Genomic DNA, 13,700 nt, shown 5'->3' on the forward strand with positions numbered 1-13,700 from the left:
TCTCTCTCTGTCCCAAAAATAAATAAAAAACGTTGAAAAAAAAATAAAATTAAGAGAAATATTATTTTATTTCCATCTGACACTTCCCTATTTCTAGTCTGGTTTTGAGAATAAAGTGTGGCATATGTGCCAGGAAATCTGGAAGAAAAGGTAATTAGAAACTGTTGAATGTTTTTTTCCCCATCGTTTAAGGTTGGAAATCAAGTTTTGTCAAATGCGCCTCTCATCGTTGATTAAGATATTTTTTCTCCTATATTCCATACTATTGAATCATTCTTCTTTCCCAGTTTGAATCCTACTTCACTATTGTGTAACGTACCTTAAATACACTGCTAAACTCTTTGTTAATATTTTATCTATGTGATTTTTACACATATTTTCAAAAGTGCAGTTATTCTATGGTTTGATCTTCAGTATGTATTTTTGTCAGATTTAGTTTCAATGTTATACTTTAAAAAAGCATTCAGGAAGTTTACTTTCTCTCTGTTCTCAAATGTGTGTGTGTGTGTGTGTGTGTGTGTGTGTGTATATTCTTTATATATATATATATATATATATATACACACACACATATATATATATATACACACACATACACTTATACATATTATATTGTATATATTATTCCATATGTACTTATATGGAATAAGAGGGCTTATTTGTTTGCAAACCTATCATATAGAACTTAAACACATGTCAGACACCATTCTGGGCATTATACAAATTCCAGGTCATTTAATACTCATAGCAACATTATGAGGCAGGCTGCTACTATTATTCTTATTTTATAGATGAGAAATGGAGGCACAGGGGTAGTTAAGTGACCTGCCCAAGAGAACACAGTTTATGGCAGCATTAGGCAGGCTTTGACTCCAGACAGTCTGATCCCAGAGTCCAGGCTCTGACATAATTTGAACCTTTGCCTCCTTTTTGTGGTTAGATTTTAAATGTCTCCTATGATCGCCATGATTCCCTTCCCTGGATGGAAAGAGTCCATTCGTCTAGCGTGCCAAATGAATGGCTGTGAGTTTCACCAAGCAAGCTGACTGAAGACCGTCAGCAAGTATCTACTGAGCATCTCTGTGGCTCAGACCCCAATTTGGATAAGGAAGGTATAGTAGAGAACACTGCAAAAAAAAGGGGGGGGGATCACATCTCTACTTTCAGTAACATTCAAAGGGGGACGTAAACAGTATCATAGGTAAGGTGGTAGCAAGTGCCAAGAAAACATAAAATAGGATAAAGGGACACTGGGTGCTAGGGGAAGGAGGTGGGCTACCTCACATGGGGTGTCCGGGAAAATCAGAAGGAAACAATGGAAACGGCCACGAGGCTGGGTATCTGGGTAGAGTGTTGCACCACCAGCAAGGGAAAGTACTTCAAAGGGAGAGTGCTCGGAGAGTTCTAGAAAGGGTAAAGAAGACAACGTGCTGGCACAGAGTGACAGGGGAGTGCGTGCTGAAGGGTGGGATTCTGGAGCCGTGTCACACAGGGTCTGGTAAGCCATGGTGGAGACTGCTCCAGTTCATTAAGGCGGAAAGCCAGGGGAAAAATCTGCTGAGCAGCCCACGGTGACTTACATGCACGAAGAGATCATTCTGACTGGACTGCAGCACAAGGAACGATGGGGCAGGGCTGGGGGCAGGGAGACCAGAAAGCGTTCTTGCAGTCTGTGAGGAAACCATGGTTCTAACAAATGCAGAAGAGTTGGAAAAGGTGAAGTGTTTCAATTGTGGATATTTTTAGAAGGTCGATGGGACCAGAATTCCTGCAGAGGGGATGTGAGAAGAAGGAAGAACGCAAGGGTGGCTCCAAGATTCACAGCTTCGGCGGCTGGAGGACTGGCTGCAGGAGCACTTCCTAAGTGACCGAGGCCAGAAGAGCAGCAGGCGTGAGAGAAAGGTCCCAGATGTGATTTTAGCTTCGTTAATTCTGAGATGCTGCGTTAGTTTTCTATTACTGCTGTAACAGGTTACCACAAACCTAGCAGCTTAACACACACATATGTATTATCTTATAGCTCTGTAGGTTAAAAGGCGACACGGGTCTCACTGGGCTAAAAGCAGGGGTGTGGGCAGGACCACGTTCCTTCTGGGCGCTCCAGAGGAATCTGTTTCCTTGACTTTTCCAGCCTCTAGAGGTTGCCCATGTTCCTTGGCTCGGGGCCCCTTCCTCCCACCCCAGAGCCAGCCAACAGGGGCAAAGTCCTTCTTGTAGGGCACCTCCCTGACTTTTCTGTCTCTTCTGCTTAGAAGGACCCTTGTGATTACATTGGACCCTCTGCCTGCCGACGATCCAGGGGGATCTGCCTGTGTAAGTTCGGCTGATTAGCAACTTAGTTCCATATACAATCTTCATTCCCTTTGCCACGTAAGGTAACATGGGCACTTATTCTGGAAATTAGGGTGTGGACATTTGGTGGTGAGCATGATTCTTCCTACCATAGATGCCTATTTGAAAACTGAATGGAGCTACAATACAGTCATAGATGCCTTTTAACTTATATATCTTTATATTCTAAAAGAAATATTTTAACAAGCAAGATTGGAGTTGACTCTTTTAATAAAAATGCAGAATTACCAAATCAGCTCTTTTTATAAAAATTTCAATTGTAAAGCATTTAGAATTAAAACTTGCTTAATAACTATTATACTCTTACAGATGTTTACACTAATGGATACAAGTGTATTGGTCATCAGTTTTGGGCTCATTGTTCACTTAATTAAGCTTTTTTAAAAAGGCACTTTTGAGGAAAAAATTATTTTGAAGCCTCTAAATAAAGCCTTTAATTCTTTGGAGTCATAAAATTGAAAGAAGTACCATGTTATTTTTTTTAATTGCTGTTCACCAACAAATATATATAAGTTAATCATGAAAAGGACACCAGAAAATGGCTTTATCCTTATTAAATATCAACTAGTAATATTTTGATTGCATTCTTTGTTATATATGTTTGTATATAACATATACAATATGTATATAATATTTATATACATGTATATACAATATGTATATATAACACATACAAACATATAATGTATATAATATATATACACATATATAAAGACATGGATATTTATAAACATTGACACATTCACATGTATGCATTTACCGAATGTACAGTTTTAAGCCTGCTTGATTAATATATTAAGCACCATTTCATGTCACATTCTTGATGCCATCATTTTTAACGGTATTATAGTAACCACTTCTCATTATTGGATATTTAGATTGCTAATTTTACTTTGAATATCATTGACATAAGCAAACTTGTATTGAAATCATTGCATATATCCATCCTGTGATTGATTCTCGGGATAAACCTCTCAAAGAAAAATTGTCAGGACAAAGGATATTCACATTTTTTAAGGTTTCCAGTATGAAATGAAAATCATGTTAGTCTTTGAAACCAGTGCTCTGTCAATTGTTTACCATCAACTTATACAGAAGTTTTGATTAAGGACATAGACTTTGAATCTCACATTGTGAAAATTATTGGTATACCAGGACTTATTATTCGCATTCTAAGGGAGGGTTCGGGGATTCCTTTTCCCTTACTGTCAACAAACGTGAAGCACTATTATCATATTTACATTGAGAAGAAATATTGCCACTTATTTTCCTTTGCTTTTGTTCTAAGTAACAAAAAACAAAATACAGGAAATAGTAATATTAATAAAAATCATAATTATGTTACTGCGATTACTATTAGTAGGCAGTGTGCTAAGTGACTGTGTTTATTTAATCCTCACAATAAAGCTATGGTTTACATAGCTTTCATTTTACAAGGCATAGAAAAACCATACCTTAGGCCACCTGATGAGGAAGTAGCAAAGCCAGGATTCAAATTAAGTCTGTGCAATACCAGAGTCCCATCTCCTAAAGCAAAATCCTATACTCCCTTGATCTCCCCCAGCTAGGAGCAAGGGTAGCAGTGGTAGTAATAGTATTATCATCATTCATTCATTCATTCATTCAAAAGATTACTGAGTGTCTAATATGTGCCAGTCTCTGCCAGCTACTTGGAGATTGCAGTGAACGTAGCAAACAGAGCCACTAACCTCGCCCTGCTCACGGTCTGTTAGGGAGGGCAATTATTTAGGTGGTAGTTACCCTACCCTAGAGTACACAGAGTGTTATATTGGGGGGATTCCAGGCTGCCACACAACTGTGTGTTCTCTGCCCTTCTAGTACTTTCTATTCACCTTTATTGACCTCGATACATTGAAAGGCAAATATTTGTGTATGTGCTGGCTTCACCCCTTAGACATCGGGCTCCTTGAGAACTGGCATGTTATTTACTTTTATGTCCCTAGAAACGAACGTATTTCCAGAGAACATAGTAGGTGCCTAATAAATGTTTTTTGAATGATTGATTATTATAGCTTGTCTCTAATTAAGGTAAGCAATTTCTGTGTCACTCTTCTGTTACTCTCAATGATATATTATTTTAAAATGAGAATGTTAATTATGTGATTTATGCTAATCAACCTAATTTCTCAGAATTAAGAATAATGTAGTTCATTCACTATCTCATTCAACAAATGCTTTCTTCACTTACCACATACAAAAATATTAGTTTGTATATTGCAGGAAGGATGGAAATAAATTAGGTGCTGAGCTCACATGCAGGATTTTGAATCTAATAGAAAAGGTACGGTAATGTCATAAACAATACTGCAGTGACCGTTCAGGAACTGTGTGTGTGTGTGTGTGTGTGTGTGTGTGTGTGTGTGTGTGTCTGCGTGTTGTTACTGCTGCAAGAAGTTCTACAGCCACCCTTGGAAAGAATGACTTTATTGGAAGGAAAGGGGCAGTGACTCATTCTCCTAGAAGAAGGCTGGGCTGTCTTTCAGTCCTTCCTAATGACCATCGAGCTTTGCAAATGAATCATTGGAGTGTGGAAGGAACCCTCTGTGTCGGATGATCTTTCAGGCCAAGGGAGACATAGTTTGCAGTGTGGGGGTAGGTACTGGACCCCACTTGAATTCAGAGGCTCTGATGCAGAAAGGCCTCAGAGGAAGATGGCTGTGTGGTACCCAGATGGACTGACATTAGGGCTCAGGCCTCAGGAATCTGAACAGAAGGTGAGTCATAACCAAGCTGGTAATGGGGCAATGAAGTCATGCTCAAAGCCACCCTCCTTCCAAAGACCAGGCTGGCCAAGGCAGGGATTCACCGTGAAGCAATAGTGATGGGCAGAGACGGGAAGACCCCAACAGCTCAGCAGTGATGCTGGACCAGCAGCTGGTGTCAGGGGCAGACTATGATGCCAGAGTTCTTCCCAGTCAGGCGTTCAGGGGTCCAGAGCTCTGCAAAGTTTAGGAAACCCCCGCCTACTTCCCCTATATGTAAATCAAAGTCAACATAACACTAAGCCGTAAACTGTAAAACTCTGTGTGTGCTAAAATCAAATACCCTCTTTCTATATTTTCAGATGAAAAAAGAAAGAAAAACATGAACCTTTTTCGTCTTGCTGATGCCCTGGTTTTGCTGGTGGGTGAGCCTTTGCTTACTTACTCTGTGTAAAGGGTAAGCATTCACTCATCCCCTCTTGAGGAGGGAACACTTGGGACCTATTTTCTGGGCTCATTTTCCTGGATGTTCTAGGTTGGCAAGTAAGCTGCAGCAACAATAGGGTTCTGGACTTCTTGCTGGTCTAGACCTGTTCTGTGTTTCTAGAACACAGTTGTCATTTAATGTGAGAAGTGAACAGTATGGTCTGATTCATACCCTGAGCCGTGTGAAACAATCCATATTTCATACACCAAAAACATAAGAAAGGGCTAAGAACAATTTGAGAAGTTTAAATAAATTGCTAATGGAAACTTAGAGAATAGAGGTAATACCATTCATTAGGAGCCTGAAAGGATTTCTGGAGGAGGTTGTCTTTAGGCTTTAAGGGCGAAGGCAGGGCAGGGACCACAGGAGGAGGAGGCAGGCAGGAGCTGTGAAGAAGGACCCGCCCTGGAGGGCCCAGACAGGCTGGAAAGACACCCATAGCTGTAGCGGCCGCCCCGTTTGGAAAAGTGTGCACTCGGGAGCCCTGTCACACCGATGGCAGGGGAGCCGCCTGCCCGCCTGCCTTCTGGCCTCTTGCTGCTGAGCTGTTCGAGTCAGAGATCCAGCACCGGCCTGGAAAGAGTCTCCCCTTCCTCCTGCAGTGTGCCCCACACTCAGGGGCTCCCCACAGAGCACTGCGCCAGCTGGCCAAGGAGAGGGGGATTACGGGGCAAAGAAGGGTGGGTTTGGAGAAAAGCAGCAACAGATTGATCACTGGCACAATGGCTGAGGCTGTGTATATATCTCAGAATGATGGGAAAAGTACCTTATGTTCTGGTTCAGGTGGTAAAGTATCAGAATAAAAGTTATCTGAGGAAAATGGAGAATCTGCTTTCCAATGACCTCCTCCAGGTGTAGCCTGTCTGTACCTACAGCCCCTTGTGTGGCAGCCTCTAGGGTTTCCCCATAGGGTTTCCACCATTATAGTGTATGTTACTTAGTTATATTCTAGACTGCTTAGTTGTAGTCTAAGTTATAGCTTATATTGCTTACATTTATATTGCTTAGCTATATTTTATGTTACTTATATGTTAGTTATATTCTAGATTACTTAGTTATATCTTATATTACTTAGTTATGTCTTATATTACTTATATTCTATATTGCTTAGTTATATTCTATATTGCTTAGTTGTGTTTTATATTGCTTATATTTTATATTACTTGGTTACATTTCATGTTACTTGGTTATATTTCATGTTCCATAGTTATATTTTGTTAGTTATGTTGGTTATATCCTAGATTACTTAGGTATACCTTATATTGCTTAGTTGTATCTTATATTACTTAGTTATGTCTTATATTACTTAATTATATCTTATATTACTTAGTTATAGTCTATATTGTTTAGTTATATTCTATATTGCTTAGTTACATTTTGTGTTGCTTGGTTATATTTTATAATGCTTGGTTATATTTCATGTTACTTGGTTGTATTTCATGTTACATAGTTATATTTTATGTTACTTAGTTATATGTTAGTTATATCCTATATTGCCTAGTTATATCTTATATTGCTTAGTTATATTCTATCTTACTTAGTTATATTTTATATTATTGTTATATTTTACTGGCTTGGCAAACTGCCCTTCACTTTTACCAGTTAAACCCTGTTTCCTCAGACGAATATACCTGATACATTGCACTCACCAACCTGCATCTGCTCTGTTCTCACTCAGAAATCCGCACAGTATTTGGCTTATGGTCCTCATGACTTTTTATTTTAAGTGAATTGGATCCAAGTGAAAAGTAGGCGATGAAAACCACAGTCTTTGCCGTCAGACCGGAGGGCAGATGCCAGAGGTGTCACTTAAGTTTGCTGTGACCCTGAGCACATTACTTAATCTTTCTTAGGCACAGCGTTCCGGTCCCTGGAATGAGGATTTAAAAACCAAAGAACCTATCTGGTATGGTTTCTGTGAGGATTAAACGAGACTGCGCAGGAAACATTTAGGTTCGCACCTAGTAATTCCTCAACAAATGGCAGCTCTTATTAATAGAGGGCATTTCAAGTTTCACTGAGTCTTAAAATGAATGGAAAGACAACAGATATTTGGTGTGGTCTTCAAGCCCTGCTTTCCTAAATAAGATTTCAGAAAATGAAAGAGCAAAAAACACAAGGGTCTCACAGCGAGAACTGAGTTCTTGACGAGTGACGAGTAAAACTAGGAAGTTCATTCCACAGGGGTAATAACAACAGGGAGTTTAAAAAGGAATAATCTGATCGAGTTTGCATTTCATCAGACTGTGTTAGAGGCCGAATCTGTTTTACTGTCTCATTTATGTGACAGATGGTGTGACAACTTATTGAACTGATAAATAGTTTTCAGGTATTTAATCAGAGGGCAATCATCTTACTGTATTTCCCCTCGCCTAATTCAAAACAGATCCAGCCCTTTGTCCGGAATGTTTCCTGTATGCGTCCTGCCAGTCAGCGGGCCGGGCTGTCGCTGTCAGACTGTGTGTCTACAGCAGACTCCTGGAGAAACAGCATGCTTATGTCACGAGCCACGTCTGTCATGGCAGGATCCATGTTTCTCCTCAGGCTAATCATATCTGATGCAGGCACCAGGGCTCCCCCCCTTAAAAGCAAGGATACCAGCTTGGGAAGAGGTGCCTTAAAGATCAAAACCGGGTCTGCGGCAGTGACATGCGGGTTTGTGAATCGGGAATGGCAGCGTCAAATCTCTCCTGAAGCCAGGAGACAGCCGTTGGCCGGCAGAAACGGAGCACGGGGCGTTGCTGGCTCCAATTAGGGAGACACGATTTGCAAAGCGGCCATGTTCACGGGCGGTGTTCCGTGAAGTCCTGTACAGAACGCTAGAAAAATCATCGAGGAAGGAACAGGTGACGTGTGAGATGCAAGCAGGTCTGTATCTCACACGAGACAAGAGCAGAAAAGAGTTGCCTCTTCCCACCTTTCACTTTGAGGAGAGATGGTTTTGCTCTGGACGGGCTGGGTGGTTTTTGTTTCTATTAGGGAGAACAAGGGAGCAGGAGCTAAGAACTGAGATTCAAACCTGGTAAGATGATGATGGTGATAATCATCATCATCATCATCATCATCATCATCATCATCATCACTATGTTCATTTAGGGACCTTAAAATAATTATTGTTTAGAGGCTCAAATAATAATAACAAAATAGTAACATATTACTTAACATTTATTGGTACTTATTATGTGCTAGTCAGTCTCTCTTAATCCATTTAATCCTCATTAAAAACCATGCTAGAACTTTTCACTACTTAATTATTCCTTGACATATTGAACGCTTATTTAGCCCACACTCTGTGACACACGGTTCAAGCTATTTCTCACAACACCAAGAGGTAGGTGCGGTCATCCTCTTGCAGACACTCAGAGAGGGTGAGTGGTTTCCCAAAGCCATCCGGCTAGTGGCTGGCAGGAGCTTCGAATTCATATCTAGCTCATAATTTTTCCTTCATCCCGGACTACCTCTCAACCCACGCCCCCCACCCCCCAACCCGATGTTTCAGCATGTATCAGTACAGGAGCCCTTGGGGAAGTCCCCAAGCTCACTGTCCCCTCATTTGTGTCATTATCCTTTGTGCTGAGAAGTTAAATGGGAGATGACATCAAATTCCTCAGATGACACATAAGTACATTCCAGTTGAATCGTGCCCGGTGTGTTTCTCTTTATACTGGAACCTCAATAATATAGTAATCCAGTCATTCATTTTCATCAGGATTTAAGTAACATATAGTCCACAACTACGTGTGTGGTGAACGTAGTATAGTGTTGTCAAATCAAAATGTTGTACACTTGAAACTAGCGTAACACTGTATGTCTGTACTTCACTTTTATAGACATACATATATACATACATCTGTATACACACATACACAGATACACACACACACAGCTAGATATAAAAATAGCACTAAGAGTCATGGCTTTGGATCTGTTCGTGTTTCCCTAAAGCACAAGCTTTCCCTGCCTGTGGTGTCAACAAACATCTTCCTATCTAAGGGCTGAGGAATGGAAGGTACAGATAACCTAACAGGAACCATACTTAGGGGGTCTTGAACAGCCCCTATGTTACAGTCATTTCATGTCACTGGGGAAATTCAAAATAGAAGTTCATTGTGATTTCAGATATTCATCACGGATGTGCTTATAGAAAAACCTATCTGGTGTAGTAAAATTAGGATGATACAATCTTTCTGGTCATTTCATGCCTGTCACTGAAATGTATTTTGTGGAAAGTCTGATGAAATCAGCCACAACTTTTTAAAGAAACAATCCCATCTACGGTTTGGACTATGTATGTTTAGACATGTGTAACAGTGAAAGTGAATTAGAAAGTACTTGGTAAACTTTGTTTTCTCCCATAACTATGTCTATAAGCAAACTAAATTCAATGACCTCTTTTACTAAACTCTTCCAGAATTCTATTGGTTTCGTATTTACATCCATTCTTCTTTAATTAAATAAATGAATGTATAATCACGATTTATGATTATACTCTGTTTTGCCTTCAGAAGGAAAATGAGGCATGTATACATTCTGATGGGAAGTGAAAAAAGAAAAATAAACCTATGAGGTGATATGTATAATGAAGAGCAAAAATGTGTGAAAAAAATTAAGGTGAAACCAAAATTAAGATTAACATACCAGTCGCATGCCATGAGGTCCTAAGTGGATGATAAAGATGGGCCATAAATTTAGTTTTGAACTTCCTGGTGGCCAAAGCAAAAAAGACATATTATCATTAGTTTATTCATTCAAGGAAAATAAACTAATCTGCTAGTATTTGATAGGTGCCCTTGAGGGCATTATCATCTTCCAAAGATTATAATGCATCATTCAAGAGATGCACATCTTTTCCTAATGTTAAGAGCTAAGGGAAAGTCCTCTTGTGGATCCTCATAAAACAAGTCTAGTTGATTTTTCTATTGTGCAATGACAAATAATTGCAGTGAGTCGATGAAGCGGTGGTAATGATGTATATAAAGTACAGAGAGAATGCAGGAGAAGGACATGTGAGTCAGCCTGAAGAAATGAGAGTCCTGATGACTAGTTAGCATTTAGGTCATTCTTGAGAACTGATGAATTACCCAGCAGAGCTTTCTGGTATTCCAAGCTTGCAAAGAGGACAAGTACACAGGAATGTGTACATGCCAATGAATGTTCAGGGCTTCCTAGTAGTTCAGGTTTGCATTTGTATAAATTTTGAGCAACAGATAATGATGGATGGGGAAGCAGGAAGTCAGATCATTAAGTGCCTTGAGTGTCACCCAAAATAAGTAAAACTTGGTTTGCTGCAAATGAGAGCTATTGAAGAGTGGCAATCAGATCTGTAAGTTAGAGAGGATAGAGGGGGAAAAAGTGCTGAGAAAGTTGGGGAAAGATTGCCTCCTGAAAGGAAGAAAAAGGAAGTAGTGTAACAGCCAGGGTCAGAGGCGATTATGTAGGCCTTGGCCTGTGGAGGTCAATCATAGAACAAGAATGATAAGAGTAGATCCAGGAAATATTTAGGAGCTCGGATATTCATGCACGGATTGGACTGAGAAGTCTCCACTCACACTGATGTAAACATGGGACAGTTTCATCTTTCCCAAGCAGCTTCTAATTACCGACTTTCTTTTTCTCCTGAGAAGCAGACTCTGCATGACATCTTAGTATAATTTCATAATATTTTGGTCACTTGGGCTCTTAAAAAAGCTTTTTCTGCTCTTCAGAATTCTCCTCCCTCAGCACAGATAAGACTTGTGGGAAGGGGCTCCTGGTTGGTTCTTTTCATTACCACCCCTGCGTTTTCCCTCCAGTCATACCCCTCAAGCCCCGACCTGCCAATGGCAGAGTGTGAGGGAGGAGGGGCACTGGCTTCCCTGAACGGCACAGATTGCTCCTGACAGGCACATCATCCCCCTTCTCTTGGCTACTTCGTCTCAGGGCAAAGCTGTCCGCAGACAGACTTCCACCTGTCGGTCCTCTTTTGTGGGTACATTTGTTTTGTGGGTGCATCCCTTGCAGTCCTCTGACCTGGGAGATCTGGCTTGGCCATGGGCCAATTCCTCCTTCCCTAAGGCTCCCATACCTCCCAGACGCCCAGCAGGAGATCTGTTCACCCCCCAGTTTTCCTGCTGAGGAGGACCCCTGAACCACGGAATGCCCCTGGCCCATGGTGGGGTGGGGTGCTGGAGCCAGAAGTGTGACGTGAGCCTCAGTCCCCGGTTGAAGAAGGGAAATGTAGAGTCACACATCCTTGCATGGGAACGCGGACTGCATCTTTGGGCTCCCTGTCTTGGCTGCCCCTTTCTTCACACCCAACGCCATTGGAGGTTCTACCATTTTGATGGCTCAACAACTTCCAGACAAGCATTTTTCACCAGTCCCCACTCAGTGTGACATGGAAAGGGAAGGTTTCGACACCTGTCATCTTGTAGGAGAGGGACGGAAAGGGTGAATATTCTTTATAGAGAGAAGTGAGACCTGAATGGGAGGGCTACCATTCTCCAAACTCTGCCTGTCCCCAGAAGGTGGGGACCCCTTCCTCCAGGTCGTGCTTGTGCCTCTGGCTGATAAAGACCACCAAAGCAGCTTCTCTTGTACTGGGGGAAAACTGAGGGTCTCACCGGCAGAAAGTAGACGTGGTCCTCACCGTAATGCCTCGCCCTACTGATTACTTCCAGACACGGGAAGCAATGTCAATCCCTATCTCACACAGCATTTTGTTATATAACTTCTGGAAAGACTGAATGTGAATAGTAAAGAGCCATATAAAACATCCCCAAAATTTTTTGCCCTGGGAGACTGAAGGGGTAGTGGCATAATCCGCCAGGGCAAGTGACACGAAGAGATGAAGTTGAGGGCAGATGACAATGTCCTCCATTTTAGACGTGTTTAGTCTGAGGTGTTTTTGGCAGAACCAGGTGGAGGTGTTCGGACGCAAGTTGGTTCTACGTATTTGTGCCTCCAAAGGGAGAAACTCGGGCTGTAGGTACAGATTAGTAGCTCACTGGCTCGGAGTTGAAGCTACAGATACTGATTTCAAAACCACAAGCTTCTCCTAAACTGGAACGAAAACTCCGTTTCTCTCCCAAATTTGAAAATTTTCATAGGATTGTAGAACTTCACGAGGGAAACACCTCAGATGTCATCTCTCTGGTCCCGCTGATTATCTTTAGGTAAACAGTGCCTATCAACACTACTGTAGTTAAATATTAGCTTGGGAATTTAATTATCTGAACAAACCCCAAACAATGTAATTGTTTTGTATTATGTTTAAAAAAAAAAGCCATTCCTCATAGAGATGCATTTGTGTGGCAGTAAAGATTCTATAATGTTTGTTTCGTGTGATCAAAGCAGCAATTTTACCCTCTGATCCGAGTATCATTCCTTATGGTTTGGGAACTTAGCAATTAAGACCACAGATTATTTTCTCGGTATCCATCACTTTGATAAATCTTAGGCAGCTACATGAGTTCTTTAAAGGAAATAATAAATCTAACAAATATACCTGAGTGACCATTTCAGACTATATTTATCCCCTGAAATCTAAAGCCTTCATTAGCTTTCTCCAAAGAGTTCTCATAGAGAGTTAGAGCATAACTTCAAATGATATTTTCCAAATTTTTTGAGATCCCTTACTGGGAAAGAGTCACAGACATGTTCTTTTACTGAATGAGATTAAATTACACCAACTCTTAGAAAGAGAATGCTGCATTCCTATCGGATTATTCCCCCCCCCCCCCCCGCCCCAGTTATATCTTTAAAACTCCCTGGGCAATTTGTCCAGATTGTTAGAAGCCTGCCCAAGTTAAGTGGAATCAAAATTTCCCCAATTTTGTTATGATCTTAATCCATAGGAAAATATTTGTCACCTAATTAAAGCAATTCCTTTAAAAATAAAGTTTTCCTTTTTTTCTAGTATCTCTCTCTCTCTCTTTTTTTTTTTCTTTCAAGTAGGCTCCACACCCAACATGGGGATTGAACTCACAACCCTGAGATCAGAAGTTGCCTGCTTTACCAACTGAACCAGCCAGGTGCCCCTAAAATTAATTTTCTGTACCAGTTTAAGACAAGAAGCTTTTGGCTCAAATTTATAATTTTTAGTATTTGATGCATTGGTATAGGAACTTTCTGTAGTGCTGTGTTAAAAAATGTGAATG

General features: G+C 40.8%; 1 long non-coding RNA gene across 3 annotated transcripts; it reads left to right on the top strand.

Moving 5' to 3' along the window:
- Positions 1–587: 587 nt before the first annotated feature.
- On the top strand, positions 588–13,263 carry LOC106969522 (uncharacterized). 3 transcript variants are annotated; one of them, XR_008292046.1, is made up of 6 exons: positions 588–1,112; positions 1,747–1,902; positions 2,253–2,313; positions 4,594–4,654; positions 5,438–5,532; positions 7,949–13,263. It is a non-coding gene; the product is annotated as an uncharacterized LOC106969522 (long non-coding RNA). The 3 variants fall into 3 exon arrangements; XR_008292045.1 differs by having other exon boundaries at positions 1,747–2,313; XR_001429360.3 differs by lacking the exons at positions 588–1,112; positions 1,747–1,902; positions 2,253–2,313; positions 4,594–4,654 and adding an exon at positions 4,693–5,087.
- The last annotated feature ends 437 nt before the right edge of the window (positions 13,264–13,700 follow it).

Source organism: Acinonyx jubatus, chromosome D2 (assembly GCF_027475565.1).
Source record: "Acinonyx jubatus isolate Ajub_Pintada_27869175 chromosome D2, VMU_Ajub_asm_v1.0, whole genome shotgun sequence".
Classification (NCBI taxonomy): domain Eukaryota; kingdom Metazoa; phylum Chordata; class Mammalia; order Carnivora; family Felidae; genus Acinonyx; species Acinonyx jubatus.